At 40.8% G+C, this 20,564-nt stretch overlaps 1 protein-coding gene across 3 annotated transcripts in view; it reads right to left on the reverse strand.

The window, feature by feature from the left end:
• LOC114655440 (protein TANC1-like) overlaps positions 1-18,579 on the reverse strand; it is a 569,281-nt gene extending 550,702 nt beyond the window's left edge. For all 3 annotated transcript variants that reach the window (XM_051930575.1, XM_028806429.2, XM_051930574.1), the window contains exon 1: positions 18,438-18,579. The gene's annotated coding sequence lies outside the window, so the exon portion shown is untranslated. The remainder of the gene's footprint in view (positions 1-18,437) is intronic.
• Positions 18,580-20,564: the final 1,985 nt, after the last annotated feature.

Raw genomic sequence — 20,564 nt, forward strand, 5'->3', positions numbered from 1 at the left:
ATGGATATTGGGACCAAAAAGGTGTTGTAGTAGGAAAATGGGAATTTCAGCTGGATCAGCGGATGTTCCATTACCTGGATGGGGAGCCAGTGCAATTAAGCACACGGATTGGCTGGCAGGATGGAAAAATAACTTTGTGTCTGGTCATTCCATTGAACTGCCATGTCTTGGGTTTGTGGCTCACTGTTGCCCCCTTGTGATCACAACTGGTGTAGTTGCCAGGATTTATCTGGTCATTCAGTTGTCAAAAACCTGCAATTTCAAGTTTATTGTTGCCAAAACCCAAGATACACCAATACACTACACATTATTAAAATAAAATAAAGGATTTTTATTCATACCTGGCACTTCTTCAATCACCTTTCCAATAATCAACCACAATAAGTACAATAAATCAAACAATAACCAAACAATTCTTCCCCCTCGTAACCTCATCTGAGTATTGCCCGCTGCATCTCAACTCTCTGGCAACCCAGTAACTCTCGGACCCAGGAGTGCTTTCAGTGCCACGCTGTATCCTTGAGGAAGCATAGCCGGACCATTGAAAATGTTGGGAGGTCCCCCCTCGACAGCAACCTCTAATGATACCCAGGGACCCCAAAAGCACTGCACTTCCAGACTCCATTTCCCAAGCAACCCTCCAGGTGTCCCATCTGGGATACCATATAAGGACCATTGCCATCTATTGTATGAGGGACTCCCAATTCTCTGCTTTTCTCAGTACATCTGCTAAATAATACCGGCTGGGCACAAAGTTATTTTTCCATCCCGCCAGCCAATCTGTGTGCGTCATTGCACTGGCCTCCTGTCTGGGTAATGGAACATCCCCCAATCCAGCCAGAATGCCCATTCTCCTCCTACAGTGTTCATTTTTCTGATTTTTTTATTTTATTCACATACTGTGATGATCCTGACACTATTTTTTTTTCTTCAAAAAGAAAAGAAAAACAATTATATCAACAGGTTTTTTGACAAAAATATACTGATCTCATCTTCTATGTTAGCTTTCACCAATACTGGGTTGCAGTGGGTACAAAGACTTTTCTAGTAGCCCTGTGGGTACAAGTAACCCTGAATGGGACAGCACAGATATGTAGACAGCCATACTGTATCAGTTGAGTCTTCTATTCATTCCTTCTTAGATTCTGCTTCATTACAGTACAGAAAGGCTACAGCTTATCAAGGTAGTGGGCACAATGCAAGAACCAGCCACAGAAAGAATGCCAGCCCACTGAACACAACATTCAATGACACATTTACACACATTTACATCAGGCCAATTCAGCCTTGCTAGTAACTTAACGTGAAAATGCTTGGAATAAGGAAAAAAAAAAAAAACTAGGGGACATGAAGAAAGACTAGAGCATTAAATCCAGACCCTGACACCGTAAAGCAACAATGCTAATTAAAATGAAGCTTTTGCAACCCTTTGTCAAAAACATTTCAAAAGAACGGATGCAATGACACAAAAGCTGAAAGAGTTTAATGAGGAGAAAAATAAAATAAAGCTAGTAAGACTCTGAAAGAAAATGCCATACAGGTGTACCAAAATGCACATTTACCCTAAGTTCTTGTCTATAAGCCGGACTCATGTATTAGCCGGAGACCAAAAATCAAACGAATTTTTAAAATAAAATCGTATCATAGATAAGCCGGTCTCATGGATAAGCCGAACGTACTATAACCTATAACTAATCGAAGGGAGGGAGGTCAGTGGTCTCACTCGCGCCCATTTAATTTCTTTAAGGGGGGAGAGAGTGTGAGATATTGCCGTCTCTCTCACTCCCCGCATGGCGCGGTTGGAGCGGCCGGAGCGCGTTCTTTCTGCTCTGGGCGTCGCCGAGTCAACACGAGCGCGTAGCGGTCATTTAAATTGTGATTTTATATGTAAGCATATTTAAATATATATCGCGGATTTCTGCGGACAATGGGTCTTTTAATTTCTGGTACATGCTTCCTCAGTTGGTTTGCCCAGTTGATTTCATACAAGGGACGCTATTGGCAGATGGCTGAGAAGCTAGATTGCTTACTTTTCTGTCAATCTTGCGCTGACTATCTGTGATCCTGACGTATGGGGATTGAGCAGGGGGGCTGTTTGCACACCTAGACGATACAGTCTAAAAATGCTGAAAGATTATCTTCACGTTGCTATCTTTTGTAAAGCTGATTCCTGAAAAGACATGCTGCACAGTGCTTCGCATACTTGAAAGCTCGAAGGGCACGTATTGATTTTTGACTGAAAAACAAACTCTCCCTCTCTCTTTGTCTGCTCCTGACGGAGGGGGTGTGAGCTGCCGCCTTCAACAGCTTTGTGCCGCGGTGCTTCGCATACTTAAAAGCCAAACAGACATATTGATTTGTTTGCTTCACTCCTTTGAAGAGGAAGATATGTTTGCATTCTTTTAATTATGAGACGGAACTGTCATCTCTGTCTTGTCATGGAGCACAGTTTAAACTTTTGAAAAAGAGACAAATGTTTGTTTGCAGTGTTTGAATAACGTTCCTGTCTCTCTACAACCTCCTGTGTTTCTGCGCAAATCTGTGACCCAAGCATGACAATATAAAAATAACCATATAAACATATGGTTTCTACTTCGCGGATATTCTTATTTCGCGGGTGGCTCTGGAACGCAACCCCCGCGATGGATGTATAAGCCGGATTTATGTATAAGCCGATATTCTATTTTTTCATTTTCACAACTTTTTTCCTTAGATAAGCCGCGGCTTATTGACAAGAACTTAGGGTATATCAAAACACTTCAGAAAGCACAAGTTTCTTCACGGTCCTGGGTACCACATGGAATATAATTGAGGACAGCATCCCGAAAGGGAGATGAAAGGCTAACAACATGCAGATTCCAAGCAAGCAGCAGACGCCTTCCGCCTTCCCCCATCTCCCACCAGATGTGAACACAGGCAGCTGTGCTAACACTGTGCCCCCACCCAGCCCCCCCCCCCCCCCCCCCGCAAGGCAGTGTGACAGCTACTTCAGCTACAAGCCACAGAGATCTACAAATGGGACGCAGACCTGAACTTACTAATTCTGAAGTGAAGACTGAGTATGGAAACTTTGCCAATCAAGTTTTACATTTATTATTATTATTATTATACTGCAGCCTTCACCAGGAAAAGCGCCTTCAGAAAGTAAGATCAGATGATATTATTATTATTACCATATATGCTCATGTATAAGTGTGGTCTTGAAACACGAAAAATCTATCATAAAATCAGACCCCGACTTATACACCTGCTCAAAAATGCAACACTTAATTTTTTTTTTTTTTTTACATCTTCTTGCCTCCTCCAATCTCAAACAACGAATTTTTAATGCAGCGGTACAGTTACCAATTTCTTTCGCTACTACAACAATGTTTAACTTTAAACCAGCTTCATATTTTCTTTTGATCGAACGCTCCATTGTTGATAACGGATGCTTGTTACGATAAAGGTGTAGGAGGGTGTGAGATACAAAAAACACAAATCAGTGCAAACATTGCTTCGGAATAGTTTGGGTATTACCGTGTGGTCAAGTAGGCACAATAGAGAGAGAGAGAGAGAGAGAGGTTAGGAGCATGTGGTGATACAGCGCATTGCCACAACGACATACAAAAAAAAGGCAGTGTGCTCCATGGTTACTCTCTCAGGTGAGCGTTAGCATGTCATAATCTTTTGGAACAATAGTGTGAGTTTTCTACATTCAACTTATACAACCAACATTATAAAATACCAGAAATTATACAGTGAAATCAGGTCCCGACTTATCCGCGGGAGAATTTATCCGCAAGTATATACGGTACTTCTTTTGTAATACATTAAATATTGAATTTCCTTTCTGCAATATTTCCTTTTTATTTCACCAACACTTAATTGAAATTCTATCCATCCATTATCCAACCCGCTATATCCTAACCACAGGGTCACGGGGGTCTGCTGGAGCCAATCCCAGCCAACACAGGGCGCAACGCAGGAAACAAACCCTGGGCAGGGTGCCAGCTCACCACAGGGCTGAAATTCTATCACTATAGGAAATCTCATTATCTCTTCTCATCTGCTTTTCCTGCAGAGGGTCACAGTGCCAGCAGCTCAACCCAGATTTTCCTGTCCACAGCTACAGATTCCAGCTCTTTCTGGGGAATTCTCAGGCATTCCCAAGCCTGCCGAGAGATGCAATCCATTCAGTGTCTGCCACAGGGCCTCCACCCAGTTGGATGTGTTTGATGCAGCTCTAGAGGGAGCTGTCTAGGGGCCATGTATATCCATCCATCCATCCATTTTCCAACCCGCTGAATCATGCACAAACCACTTCAACTGGCTCCTCTTGAAATAGAGGAGGAGCAACTCTATTCTGAGGCTCACTCGAACTGCTGAGCCTCTCATCCTATCAGCCCAGCATTCCTGCAAAGAGACCTCACCTTAGCCGATTGTATTTGTATTCTCCTTGTTTTGCTCATTATCCACAGCTCATAACCACTAGTGAAGACGATGATGTAGACTGACTGGCAAACCAAGGATTTTGTCCTTAAACTCACCTTTCATTTTACCAACACAGACCAGTACAGTGCCTGCAGAACAGCTGCCACTGCTCCAATCCGCTTGTTAATCTCATGTTCTCTTCTTCCATCACTTGTGAACAAGATCCCGACATACTTGAACTCCTCCACTAACAGCAGCTGCCCACTACTCACCCCAATAGAGTGCTCTTTTCTAACAGAGAACCATGACCTCAGACTTGGAGTTGCTCATCCTTATCCCTTCCACTGCAAACTACAACAAACATATCTAATTAGAAAAACTATGACTGAGATAATCCCACTTTCCTAAAGTTCTAAGTGGATTTTAAGTATCTCTCTGTAGCCTCCGCTAAAGAATGGGAATACTCATAAATCCTTAAAATTCAGAATCAACAGAACTAGTCAGGGACCAAGCTCACAAACATTGAAATAATCGAAAGGCCTACATCACAGAAGCCCCACTGGTCTCAGGCTTAACATTAACGCTGAAGACTTGTTACTTTGGCTCAGAATACTCTTGGTGGACTTCTTTCATATTAGTCTTTTGTAATGCTTTATAACTAATTGCAGTGATTGTTTTTGTTTTGCTATTAATAAGACATTTTTTTCTCTTTTCGGTGTTCATTGTGTTACACGGTTAGCCTTCATTTCAATGCATTATTACTTACAGCGGATCGGTTTTTAAGTAGCTACTGTCCAATTATAACTGCTGTTATTTGCAAGATGAACAATCCTTTTCTGAATCCAGCTGAACAACAGCAATTGAAATTCAGGCTTAAAACAATGATTTTTACACATATATGTATATACACTCACCAGCCACTCACCTTGCTAGTAGTGGATTGGACCCCCTTTTGCCTTAAAAATTCTTTTTGGCATAGACCCAACAAAATGCTGGAAACATTCCTCAGGGATTTTGGTCCATATTGACATGATGGCATCACATAGTTCCAGTAGATTCATTGGTTGCACATCCATAATGCAAATCTCCCATTCCACCACATCCCAAAGGTGGTCTATTGGATTGAGATCAGGTGACTGTGGAGGTTATTTGAGTACTCATTGATATGTTCAAGAAAGCAGTTTGAGATGATTTGAGCTCTGTGATATGGTGCATTAACCTGCTGGAAGTAGCCAACAGAAGATGGGTACACTGTGGTCATAAAGGGATGGACATCATCAGCGAAAATACTCAGGTAGACTGTGGCATTTAAACAATGCTCAACTGGTACTAAGGTGCCCAAGTGACCGGTGAGTGTATATTGTGACCAGAAGGAGTGCTCAAGTGCAGACCTTGTAACCCAGAAAACACCAGCACCGTCTAGGGTAAGTACTGAGAAGATCATTTTATTAACAAAAATAAGCAGACTGGAGAGGGCATAACAAAAGCAGTAAATGCAATACAGATCGCTGAAAAGAAACAAAGACTTTCCCCTCTGGGCCTATCTATACTTTCATAAAAAAAATACAATTATTTCTCTAGTTTCTACCTCCCAGTCTTTCTCTTGCACAAATAACTGACATTTCCATCATCCTCGCCAGACAAGCCATAACCTCAGCTCCTCTTCCCAACTCAAACTCACCTGACTGAGGAGGTGGAGGCACTTAAATTGCGAATCTTGGGGGTACTTACAGTGCCACTTCAATATAGCAGAAAGCACTTCTTGTTCACCTGTGTTTTCATGGGAACTACATTTCCCAGGATCTTCTGTGGGAACCTGAGGTACAGCAGCAGAATACTGCTCTGCTGACCAGTAGACTGGGAGAAAATAAAGCTCCTTTAAAACAAGCCAGCGTGGTAATTCAACAGGATAAGGAAATCCCTACCTGGATGTGTACTACCGCACATTTTCCCCATTGTGTCCATTTCTCTTTACAATATGTGTGTGCGTGTATATACATATTTAATGAATAAATGCAGCATACGTATACAAGCTGGCAGAGTACACATCATGAATTACCAGTCTAGCACTTAAATGTCAGTGCAGAAGTGGCATATTGTTGAAATTACTTTGACAGAGTGTAACAGCAGCCCACACTAATTATGACATCCCTCACGATATGCTCAATCAAAGGTGTCATTCTCGACATCTCCATTCCAAGACATTTGTTGCGTGTTTTAGTAAAATACATTGCATTTTTCATTCCAAAAGATTGCATATACAACCAACAGTATGACCTAATAAGGTAAATTTTAAATTGAAAAAAAAAGGTTGGAAATAAAGGTTGATAGGGTAGTACTAATCCCTCTGGAGCCCACTGACTGTCACACAGAGGGAAGTAGCCGATGGTCCGATTGCGAGGGTGTCAAACTCAGGACTGGGGAGGCCAGCATGACTGCTTTATATCTATTAATAATATTTCTTACTTTCACAATTTAATGCTGCTGTCACTTTGCTACATTAATGGAGGTAGATCACCAGCTCTTTTTTATTTCCTAAATTTCTTCTATTTCATTTTTTCTTTGTTAAGTTATAGTGTCAGCTTATCTGTTGCCTCAGTTATATTTGGTACAGGATGCTCAACAGTAGTACTAATGTTTCTGATGCACCATGTGTTGGAATAAAAAATGCAATGTGTTTCATTAGCACATGCATTACAAAATACATTCCAATAAATGTTGCATCATAAAATGTTAACACTGAATACATTCAAAGGAGTGCAACTGCCAGATGGACAGAAATCAGCTTTTTTATATTATATATATACCGGTATATTGAGACCTTTTGCACTGTGCCTCTGGAGCAGCTTCAGCTACAGGGAAAATGCTCTTTTAACTAGAGTTGTAATACAAAAGCAAACATAGCCCCAGAATACTAAATGTCAGTTCAGCTGTTTCCATTCAGTGTAAACCACTCTTTTGCTGGAACATCAGAACAATCTGGACGACAAAGCTGCCAGTCCAACCCTCTTAATTCTTCCAAAACAAAATCAAGTCTAGTTTTGAGGGTCCCTGAAGTCCTACTCTCTAACATGGTACTTGGTAGCTTATTCCAAGTGTCTAAGGATCTCTGTGTAAAGAAAAATTATCTAATGTTTGTGTGAAATTTACCCTTAACAAGTTTCCAACTGTGTCACCATGTTCTGGCAAAACTCATTTTAAAGTAAGAGTCTCGATCCACTGTACTAATTCCCTTCCTAATTTTAAACAATTCAATCATGTCTCCTCTTATTCTCCTTTTGCTTAAACTGAAAAGTGTCATCTATTTCCGAATATCTCATCACCTGTTGTCCTCTGCAGACTTCCCCTACCCGATCCCAACCTCTGCTGTACGTCTTCACTCTACATTTGAGTCTTCCTGAGAAACAGCTAGGAGTTCTTTTAAACTCAAGAACTGGAGTTGCTGTAACAAAGACAAGGAAGTTGAATAAAGCTTGAGTACTGTTTCTGCAAGAGCCAAAATAAAAGTTCAGTATGTCATATATATATATATATATATATATATATATATATAAAAAAACACATGTGTCGTGTACTCTTTGCATTATTTGACAGTAAACTATACTATTTATATTTATATATATATATATATATATATATATATATATATTTATATATATATATATATATATATATTTATATATATATATATATATTTATATATATATATATATATTTATATATATATATATATATATATATATATATATATATATATATATATATATATATATATATATATATATATATATATATATATATAATATATATATATATATATATATATATATATATATATATAGTACTGTGCAAAAGTTTTAGGCAGGTGTTAAAAAAATGCTGTAAACAAAGAATGCTTTCAAAAATGGAAGTGTTAATCATTTATTTTCATCAATCAACAAAATGCAGTGAATGAACAAAAGAGAAATCTAAATCAAATCAATATTTGGTGTGACCACCCTTTGCCTTCAAAACAGCATCAGTTCTTCTAGGTACACTTGCACACAGTTTTTGAAGGAACTCGGCTGGTAGGTTGTTCCAAACATCTTGGAGAACTAACCATAGATCTTCTGTGGATGTAGGCTTCCTCACATCCTTCTGTCTCTTCATGTAATCCCAGACACACTCGATGATGTTGAGATCAGGGCTCTGTGGGGGCCATACCATCACTTCCAGGACTTCTTGTTCTTCTTTAGGCTGAAGATAGTTCTTAATGACTTTGGCTGTATGTTTGGGGTCGTTGTCCTGCTGCAGAATAAATTTGGGGCCAATCATATGCCTCCCTGATGGTACTGCATGATGGATAAGTACCTGCCTGTATTTCTCAGCATTGAGAACACCATTAATCCTGACCAAATCTCCAACTCCATTTGCAGAAATGCAGCCTCAAACTTTTAAGGAACCTTCACCATGCTTCACTGTTGCCTGCAGACACTCATTATTGTACCGCTCTTCAGCCCTTCGACGAACAAACTGGACTCATCAGTCCAGAGCACCTGCTGCCATTTTTCTGCACCCCAGTTCCTATGTTTTCGTGCATACTTGAGTCGCTTGGCCTTATTTCCACGTCAGAAGATGGGTGTACCTGGGCCCCACTGGTTTCTGCCAGTTCTGAGCTGATGGCACTGCTGGACATCTTCCGATTTCGAAGGATAATAAGCTTGATGTGTCTTTCATCTGCTGCACTAAGTTTCCTTGGCCGACCACTGCGTCTACGATCCTCAACGTTGCCTGTTTCTTTGTGCTTCTTCAAAACAGCTTGAACAGCACATCTTGAAACCCCAGTCTGCTTTGAAATCATTGTCTGGGAGAGACCTTGCTGATGCAGTAGAACTACCTTGTGTCTTGTTGCTGTGCTCAATCTTGCCATGACATGAAACTGTCTTCCACATCCTCACCTTGGTAGTAGAGTTTGGCTGTTCCTCACCCAGTTTTAAGCCTCCTACACAGCTGTTTCTGTTTCAGTTAATGACTGTGTTTCAACCTACGTGTGACATTGATGATCATTAGCACCTGTTTGGTAGAATTGGTTGATCAGACACCTGACTAGAATCCTACAAAATCCCTGACTTTGTGCAAGTGTACCTATAAGAATTGATGCTGGTTTGAAGGCAACAGGTAGTAACACCAAATATTGATTTGATTTAGATTTTTCTTTTGTTCGCTTACTTTGCATTTTGTAAATTAATAACAATAAACAATCATTATTTATATTTCTGAAAGCATTCTTTGTTTACAGCATTTTTTCACACCTGCCTAAAACTTTTGCACAGTACTGTATATATATAAAAATTTAGACCTCCCCAATTTTTCAGTTCTCCTGTGAGGTGCCTACCATGCAGCTGTTGACTCTCACAAACTTGTCTTCGGATTCCGTTGTGGCTTTGGGTCTACCACACCTGTCCTGTCAGAGCTTCCTCCAGTTCCCAAGTTCCTTTTGATGTTGTAGGAAACTGATCTCACTGACACTTTGGCTTTACTTACAATTTCCCTAATGGAGAGACCTACACTTGTAAGGGTTATAATGGTCTTCCTTAGTTAATTGCCTTTTACATTGTGATGGCCTTGCACAGTACAATATTGTCCAAATACTGTAATGCCTCAGAGGGTGTAGCAACACAGGTTGTTCTAACACTGCTTTTATAGAGATCGAGGGTTTGTACAGTAAGTAATCACCAAAAGATGGGACACCTGCAGGAATTGTTGCATCAACTTTGAAGGCTTAATTAGCTTCCATTGTTGTAGAAGAGCTTTAAGTTGTTATCCCATTTCTTGTTCCCTGAAAAAGACCTTTGTGTATAACTCTAAAATTTACAATAATATCAGTTTTTGGTAACCTAAATTTTACTTTTAACCTCTGGCAGTTCACTGGTTACCTCTGTACCATTTCTGGACATTCACTGGACTTGAACTGCTTAGATTTAAATACAAAGTAGAAAACTAGATGATGTTCTGAAAAGTGTGTTGAGACAGGCAGGGTCAGTTTCAATAACAGAACACTTTAAACAATACCAAAAGGCAAAGCAAATTGTAATACGTTAAGCAGAGAGGAAGTCAAAAACCACTAAACCAAACTTAAATTTTTTTTGAAACTCAATTAAGAAGCCTTAATGCACTGGGGAGTCTTAATTTTTGACGAAACAAAGAGCAGCCATTAAATATCATCACAACAATGGAAGCACAAATTGGCGCCAAGGATGATATCACTGACACAGATGGTAAAAATATATAAAAACAAATGACAAAAAAAATTCTTCATTCCTGACATCCTTTGGGAAAAGAAAAATGAACCCAAACGTTTGACTTAAAGGAACCCAGTGCAGGTTGTACTGAAAAGCGCGCAGCATTGCTAAAATTAGCAGCACACTATTCATGGGAAAGCAGAAGTAAGACATTTTGTTATGTACCTGTAAGTATCAGTGTATCGTGTACAATGAAGGAGGAAAATAAACGAACATGAATAGACACCATACAAAGAATCAAACATGCCACTGAGCTCTGTGGTAGCAGTGCCACCATGTCACCCAATCATAGGGCACATTCACCCAACATTACTGCCTTTGGAACATAAGGGGAAACCTGGAGATCCCCACAGGAAATCTACATAACATTCCTGAACCCACTTAGTTCAATACAGGATTGCAGAGTTGAAGGCAAGCCAGGAAACCCACGCCCAGCCACGTTAGAACAGGTAGTCAACGTGACCAGCACGATGTTGGGAATGTGGGTGGATAACCAGAAAACATGGAAAAGACACAGGACTCCACACATTGGCATGGGATTCAAACCCAGAATGCAGCAGCACTAAATACTGTGCACTTTGCCACCAAAGGAAACCAACACAAATAACAAATTTTACATTGTACCGTGTTAGCCATTGTGAATGTAGTGAGAAGTCAAGCAAAATGACACCTTTTATTGGCTAACTAAAAAGATTACAATATGCAAGCTTGAGTTGCCGCGAAAGCTTGCATATTGTAATCTTTTTAGTTAGCCAATAAAAGGTGTCATTTTGCTTGACTTCTCACTACATTGCAGATACAAATGTAACCATCGTTTAAGTACTGCGAGGTAACAGTTGTAACCACTGAGTTACATTTCCTTCTCTATCAACCAGTTCAAACACTTTTATTTTTGAGTTTTTCACATGAAGTGTTCCTCTCTTTCTTTGACATATATTTAAATGAAACCAGTCTAACTTATAAATAACAACAAAAAAAATCATACACAATCAAGACAAAAGAAACACTCCAAGCACTTTCATGAAATGGGGAAAGGAGAAAAGAAATTATCCAAGTAACTGAATTTCCCTTGGAGTTCAGGTGAATTAATCATTAAGATATGGAAAGAATATGGCACAGCTGTAAATATGCATAGAGCAGACCATCTATAAAAAGTGTGTGTTTGTGCAAGAAAAAGGCTATTGAGGGAGATCACCAAGAGACCTTTGAGAACACTGAAGGAGGTACAAGCTACAGTGGATAAGACTGGATAGACACAGCAGACAACACGTGTCGTTGTGCCAGTTGCAGCTTTATGGGAAAGTAGCAAAATGAGAGGCAATGTTTAAAAAAAAAAAACACACATGAAATCTCAGCTAGAGTTTGCCAGAAAGCACAATGGGAGACAACAAAATCATATGGCACCTAGAACTAGATGAAAGAACCTGGAAGAAGGTTCTATGATCTGGTGAGGAGACCAAAATTAAGCTTTCTGGCCAACAGACTAAATGCCATGTTTGAACACTGCATATTATCAAAAATACACCATCTCCACCATGCTTCATGCTGGTGGCAGCATTAGGTAGTATAGATGCTTCTCTGTTGCAGGTCTGCACTTCTGAGGGCAGAGCGTAAAATGAATAGAGACAACAAAACAGAGAGAAATCCTGGAGGAAAACCTGAAGCAGTTTGCCAGAAACTTGTGTCTTGGGATTAAATTTACTTTCCATCAAGACAACAACCACAGGCATAAAGCCAAAGCTACACAGAAATGGCTTGAAAAAAAACCAATGTGAATGTCCAGATCTCAATCCAATTGAGAATTAATGGCTGGAAAAGGCTGTTCACTCGTGATCCTTCTGACAGAGCATCAGAAGGCTACCAAAAAAAAAGAATGTGACAAATGTCAGAGTCCAGATGTGCAAAGCTGACAGAGACCTGTGCACACAGACTCAAGGCTGTCATGGCTGCCAAAGGTGCATCAACTAAGCACGGACTTGAAGGTGGTGAACACGTATGCAGTCAATTACTTCGTGTTTCACATTTGTAATTAATTTAGACCACTTTGCAGGGATCTGTTTATACTTTGACAACAAAGAGTCTTTTTCAGTTGATCAGTGTCAAAAATGCCAAGTGATTCGATGTCATGTTACGATAAAATGTGAAAACCTCCAGGGGGGTGAATACTTTTTAGAGGCACTGCACAAGTATTGTGACCCCTGCTGATTTTCACAGTACCAGATGATGAAAATTACACATTTGAGAATGGTATTGTATATACATTTTGACCCCTACTGATCTTCATGGCACCAGACTAGGTATAGCACAAGAAGACGAAGAAGATGCATTTTTAAATAAAATGAAGACATGGGAGTTTAGCCTGAACACAAAGCCAATACAGTGGAACCTCGGTTTGCGAGCATAATTCGTTCCTGAAACGTGCTCACAGTCCAAAGCACTCGCATATCAAAGTGAATTTCCCCAAAAGAAATAATGTAAACTCAGATGATTCATTCCACAACCCAAAACTATTCATATAAAATGATTAATACAAAATATAAAGTAAAAATACATAAAACAAATTAACCTGCACTTTACCTTTGAAAAGAATCATAGCTGGTGTGAGTGAGTTTCTAAACTCTTGTGGAATTCCACCCACCGGGACGACACGCGGAAGAGCGTCCCAAAGCAATTGCAGTCTCCCAGCGCTGTAGCAGTTCACCGTAAAAGCGAATCTGAAAAGATCGCGGACATGCTATAAGTGCCTGCCGTCGATGGGTGATACAAGGAACAAGGAACATTACAAATGCGCAGGGTGCAGTATTACTTGGCCATGACCCTGCCTGACTGCTGTGTCTGTGTATAGGAGAGTGGCAGATCCCGCTACAATAAATAACCGCACTGTTGCTCTTTCAAGCTGAATAAAGCTGGTGTTGCTAAAGTACTGAGACTCAGCTTCGTGTTTTAGGGTGCAAGACGGGGACTCGCACGTCACAGCATACACACACACAGTCACAATGCTGTAGTAAACAGTATACAGTGATCCCTCGCTATATCGCGCTTCGCCTTTCGCAGCTTCACTCCATCGCGGATTTTATATGTAAGCATATTTAAATATATATCGCGGATTTTTTGCTGGTTCGTGGATTTCTGCGGACAATAGGTCTTTTAATTTCTGGTACATGCTTCCTCAGTTGGTTTGCGCAGTTGATTTCATACAAGGGACGCTATTGGCAGATGGCTGAGAAGCTACCCAGCTTACTTTTCTCTCTCTCTCTCTTGCGCTGACTTTCTCTGATCCTGACGTAGGGGGATTGAGCAGGGGGGCTGTTCGCACACCTAGACGATACGGGCGCTCGTCTAAAAATGCTGAAAGATTATCTTCACGTTGCTATCTTTTGTGCAGCTGCTTCCTGAAACGACATGCTGCACAGTGCTTCACATACTTAAAAGCTCGAAGGGCACGTATTGATTTTTGACTGAAAAACAAACTCGGTCTCTCTCTCTCTCTCTCTGCTCCTGACGGAGGGGGTGTGAGCTGCCACCTTCAACAGCTTTGTGCCGCGGTGCTTCGCATACTTAAAAGCCAAACAGACCTATTGATTTGTTTGCTCTTTTCTCTATCTCTCTGACATGATCTGCTCCTGACGGGCACTCCTTTGAAGAGGAAGATATGTTTGCATTCTTTTAATTGTGAGACGGAACTGTCATCTCTGTCTTGTCATGGAGCACAGTTTAAACTTTTGAAAAAGAGACAAATGTTTGTTTGCAGTGTTTGAATAACGTTCCTGTCTCTCTACAACCTCCTGTGTTTCTGCGCAAATCTGTGACCCAAGCATGACAATATAAAAATAACCATATAAACATATGGTTTCTACTTCGCGGATTTTCTTATTTCGCGGGTGGCTCTGGAACGCAACCCCCGCGATGGAGGAGGGATTACTGTACGCTCGTACAGATGTTGACTACATGAGTGAGGCACGCCAACTCAGATGGAGAATAGGAGACGATTGCCCACAATCCCACAGCGAGAGAGAGACAGAACAACGATCAGCTCAGTTGTGATCACATGACGCTCAGCACACAAAGCGTATAAATACTACTCGTACTGCAAGACCTTGCTCGTTTATAAAGTCAAAATTTATTAAAAATTTTAGCTCGTCTTGCAAAACACTCGTAAACCAAGTTACTTGCAAACAGAGGTACCTTGAAACTTGAAAACCAAAAAAGAAGACAATTTGGGATTACCAGAAGATCTTATTAACCGCCTGCTACCAGAAACAATCCTTGAGCTAACTACTTTTGAGCTAACTTTTGATAAAAAAAAAAAGAAGAGAGCTGAGCCAGTAACCCTACGTTTCGGTCTTCACTGAACCTTCATCAGGGGTAGACTGAGGCAGCTCCAAGAAAACCAAGGGTTTTTATATGGTCTGGTTCAGCACAGGTGGTAATCATGGTAAGTATCTCCACCCTTATTCATATAGTGCTTTTCAGTGTGATGTCACCTCTACAGTACCATACTCCACTTTTAAAAGGTGACACAAATTAATTTTGTAAAAGTGTAACTTACTGCCAGATGCGTAAGTGTGTGTGTGGTCCACACTGTAAAGCGACAGCCTGCTAAAAAGGCTGACGTTCATAGCAACACCCTAAGGCACCGCAGTCTGAATCTGCCATTAGTCAATGTGAGTATTCAAAAGAAATTTTCAATATGCACGACACAAAAGGAGCGCCGGCGCAGCAGTCTGGATACCTGTTTGCACATGGAAACAAGGCTCCTTTCTGTCAACCTCATGCTGCAGAGCTGTTGAGTTCACACTTATACAATAAACTGACACATCAAACACACACGGCTTTTCAGGGCGTTCTTCCTGTGCTACCAACACACTTGAGCGTCTGGTCTGGAAGGACATATCCGCCCCTAGAGGCCCTGCCGTTTCAAATACAGCAGATCTAAGTCCGCAGTGGAAATATACTGCTCCCTGACAAAGAGGCAGGTCACTTCATCAAAGTTTGGTTACTTCAGGTTGACATTTCTAAAAACACCACTTAAAAGTATCTCAAGCATGCGTCCCGTTTACAGAGGTTACTGATACGATCGGCATTAGGCTTCCCATGCTCCAAAGCACCGTTTCACACTTCCTTTTTGGCAGCATCCAACTCATTTTTGAAAAATATTTGCTTTGTTTCTCTCCTACATTTTAGTAAACCTCTTGAGGTCAACACTCCATTCAAAAGTGTACTTTCCCTCAGCCAAAAAAAAAAAAAAAAGTGCATTACTTGAGCAAAGGAAACAAAACCCAAGAATTTATTTTTATGTAAAATAATTGGGAATCTCCCAAGAGTTTTAATCAAGGTATTAAGGCACAAAAAATAATAATATTTGAAAGGTGGCCAGCATAGAGATTGAGGACCAGAGGTTTGACTCACACTTCAGTCACCGTCCCTGCCTGTTAACAATCTGCTACTCCAGTGTCCTCAGAAATCCCAAAGATATGAGTATTATGTACATTGACTGGCATCACTTAGCAAGTGTACACTGCTATAAACTAGAAGGCAGGCAGTGGTTACACACATTCACTCATAACAGATCAATTCACCCATCCAGTATGTCTTTGGGACATGCCAGTAAAGAAGAACCCAAACCCCCACACACGCACTGGGAGAACATGCCAAGCACCAACAGACTGACTAAACTGAGACATGGGCCCAGTCTCCTGGAGTTGGGAGACAGCAGTGCTAACCACAGTGCCACCTTTATTTAAACTTTCCATCTAACAGGTTGTTAGAAAATTGATTTGATAAAATGCAGAACTGTGACTTCCTTATATTAAAATGCCCATTCTTTGACCAAAGACGGCTCTATCCTGGAAGGATACTGTGCAGAATACCAGTCAATGGTTGGGTACCTTGTTTTACTTTTTCTTATGAAGTTAAGGCATGTCTGATAACTGTGAGGGGACTCCTGAAGAGAACATTTTTTTCATTGACTTAAACTAAGTGAAAGCTGTGATAGGAGTACTGCTACTACTACTACTAGTAGTCCTCTTCATCCCCTCTGGGACATAAGGCCGAGATGACTTTTTCTATCTGATCCAGTCTATGGCAACATGTGGCCTCACACCAGGTAAGGTTCATCTACTTTTGATATTATCATCCTCCGCCAAGTTGTCTTTGGTTGTCCTTGTTTCCTCCTTCCAGATGGAGTCCATCTGAGGGTGCTGAGCCACTCTTACCACACACCCTAGCCATCTCAGACAGCAACATTTGATCTCAAGTGTTACACTCAGGCATTTTGTCTTCCTGTAGAGCTCACCATCTGAAATCTTTTCAGGCCAGAATATCCCACAGATTCTTCTAAGACATCCATTTTGGAAGAAATCAAGAGATCTCACACGTCTCTGAGTTACCCTCCAGCACTGTGCGCCATACAGCAAAAAAGACTGCACATTGCCATTACAAGAGTACTGAACTCTCCAACACATTTTAATAGCAGCAACCGCCTTGTTGTAAAAAGCAAGGCATCAAATACTATAAATCATTTGCTTATCTTGTAAGATGCAAGTCCCCTAGTGCTCTCTAGCAAGGAATTCAAAATCAACAGAAGTCACTTGCAAGTTTTACAGAATAACTAAACAGACATGTTCTCGAACAGGCCATTCCAGACAGATGAAATTCATACAGCAGTGTTAAAGAAGAAGGCCTAAGCGAAGGTTTATGGATGTGGTGAGAGGGGACATGCAGGTGATGGGTGTAGCAGAACAAGATGCAGAGGGCAGAAAGATATGGAAGAAGATGATCTGCTGTGGCAACCCCTAATGGGAGCAGCCAAAAGAAGAAGAGTTAAAGAGAAAGTAAACAGGGATTTATAGACGCAATGATAAGTAGTTTGAGGCAAAAAGTCGATTCCTATTACCTACGGTACCAAATTTTAAGGAAAAAGTATGCAATGTTCTGTAATGGTCACTAAGAAGTTACTGGCATATATATATATATATATATATATATATATATTATATATATATATATGACTGACGGACAGTAAAGGCACAGTATATACAATACACAGACGAATAGACAGATATGAAAGATTTCTTTCATATCTATCCATCTGTCTATTAGACAGACAGATCCCTACAAATATGTGTGCCTTTTTTTTTAGCCTAAAAGGGCCAAAGCAGCTACAGACATCTGTTGTCAACTCTTTGACAGATGCTTCGCAGTTGCCCGCCGTCCTCAGATTTCTCCGGGATAACCAAACAACCAAACGTGAGAAAAAAAGTTGTGCCTTCGTAAAAGCCGATCAAGCCCATCCTAACAGCAGGGTCCTTGCCCTGCCCAGCTGCAAGTTACACCCATTACTTTATATGCACATATAAACATGTCAGATCATGGCAAAACACCGAACTACCTAAGGGAAGTACAACATTTTTTGAAGTGTATTCCCTCAAAAAAAAAATCAGATCATATAATTATATCAGCAATAATATCTGGTTCGGCAATTTCAGATTCACTGCAATTTTAGTGCCTGTCATTTTCCAAAGCAAATGCAACGGTGGCCCTTTCGCTGCCACGCACAGACAAGTTTCAACGTATTCCCAGAGAGAGACTTTTTTTTCCAGCAACACAAGTGTTTCAGCTCCATTCCTCGCGACTCGGTTTTACTCGAAACCGTTCAAAATGAAGGCAGCTCTATCGCGGACACATCAGACCAAGCGTCCACATTTAAACAGCGCACAAAGCGAGTAAGAGAAACGCAAATACCTGTGCAAACTCATGAATCGCTCAGATGAAAAGTTTCTCTCCGTTTATCCTCTCCGCGTGAAACCCCTGAAGAATCGCAGCTCCTCGAGCTCCTCCTTCGCACACTGGCACCATGAGGTCATTGGGCATGGCTACGCACGGATGTGCACATTTTTTTTTCAGCCTACTTCGGAAGCCTCCGAGAGTTGATCTACGCACTTTACGCAGTGTGGGAAATCCGCCGAACTGAAACGAACAGGGTTTTGTATTCTGAACAGCAGAGCGCGCAGTAAGAGGCGCGCGTTTTCCCTCGTTACAAAACTTTTTTCACACTTTAATCCTCAGAAACACTAGCACCCGTTTTCACTATACCTTTGCTACCGATTATGCAAATCTGCGTGGAAGCCCACGATCGCCTCCGGTATTTACACATTTAACAAGACAAAGCTGGCCGGCAGTGTAATGTTTCCCAAGGAGCTCGTTTCTTAAAAGCCGCTGACCAAACTTTTCCTCCATCGCCCAGGTCTCTTCTATAAATCATTCACCCTGCCTGATCGGATCCGGTGTTCAGTAAAGCAAACATCTGGTGGTCATTTGAAAGTAGTAAATGCTCTCCGGCTCATTCATCCAATCAATCAATGCTTGGCTTTTCTCTACATCCAATCAATCCATAAATGTAAGTTTTGTATCCGTCCATTTTTCCCATGCACTCTGAAGAGATCCACAACCATAAACGAAAGCTGGACATGACCTTAAAATCTGGAAGCGCTAAGAGGAGCCTCTGCTTATCACACTGGCAAAACGGAGTATTTCTTAACATTACTTGTAGAGAAAAGCCAAGCAAAATGACACCTTTTATTGGCTAACTAAAAAGATTACAATATGCAAGCTTTCGAGGCAACGCAGGCCCCTTCTTCAGGCAAGATGTTATGATGATGCAAGTTCGTTTTCATCATCTCTTGTATTTTCTTTATAAATAATAATTTTATGGAAAGTGTGCTTTTAAGCCGTCAGTTTACAGTTACTTTATTCATACCGTAAATGGCTGATAGTTAAGGCACCATTTAATTCATTATGTAGGTAGAAGCTATAGAGCAAATACTTGTATTATACTACAGTGCCTGTTAAATGTATTTGTCCCCTTGGAAGTTTTTACATTTTATTATTATACAATATTTAATTTTAGTGGATTTAGTGAATTTCCCCTTGGGATTAATAAAGTATCTATCTATCTATCTATCTATCTATCTATCTATCTATCTATCTATCTATCTATCTATCTATCTATCTATCTATCTAATGTGACTTTTTGACACAGATGAACAGTGCAATACTCTTTAATGTCAAAATGAAAACAGATCTCTGCAAAATGGCATACATGAATTGCAAATATAAAAAACAAAATAATTAGTGTCATTTCTTAAAACTGGCAAGGTACTGTATATGTAAGGTGTTTTGGGGTAACTTTGCACTGAAATACACTATATGGAGTTAGTGTATGTTTTCCTGCTGGCTCAAGGACTGTTTTTGTTAGTGGATGGTGGCACAGACAACAGGGATGCCTCTTAGCTGAGAGGACTGGGGGGAGCAAGCAATGGCAGAACATTACCTCCCCCGGGACACTAGATGGCAACACCCATGTGTTGCAGCGGTACCTCAGACTCCCGCAGGGCTTCATGAGAGATGGAGTTGGATACAGCCCTGTTGGGATCCAGGGGTGCCGCCGGGGTGAACTGCAGTCGTTCCTGAGCCCGTGTGGGCAGGTGACTTATATAAGGGGCCAGCAGACATTACTCAGGGAGCCAGAGTCGGGAGACGATGCTTGCCGAGGAGGAGTGGATGAGGACAAAAAGAGAGAAAAAGTAAAGTATTGTGTTTGGTGCTTGGACTGTGTTGTGGGCTCATGGGAACAGGAAAGATGTTCTCCAAGAGTGAAGAAAAATAAAAAGCTTGAGTTTGTATAAGTGTGCCTCCTGCGTCTGTCTGTGTCGGGTTGGGTGACTGGCACACCCCCTAGTGGTTTTGGTAATCTTCTGGTAATCTAACATTGAAATCCTTGTTGCTCTTCTAGTTTGAACATTGGCTTTCAGCTCAGGCTAAACTCTCACTTCTTCTTTACTGCATTCTCAAATGTGCATTTTTCATCAT

The sequence above is a fragment of the Erpetoichthys calabaricus genome, chromosome 8 (genome assembly GCF_900747795.2).
Source record: "Erpetoichthys calabaricus chromosome 8, fErpCal1.3, whole genome shotgun sequence".
Lineage (NCBI taxonomy): Eukaryota > Metazoa > Chordata > Cladistia > Polypteriformes > Polypteridae > Erpetoichthys > Erpetoichthys calabaricus.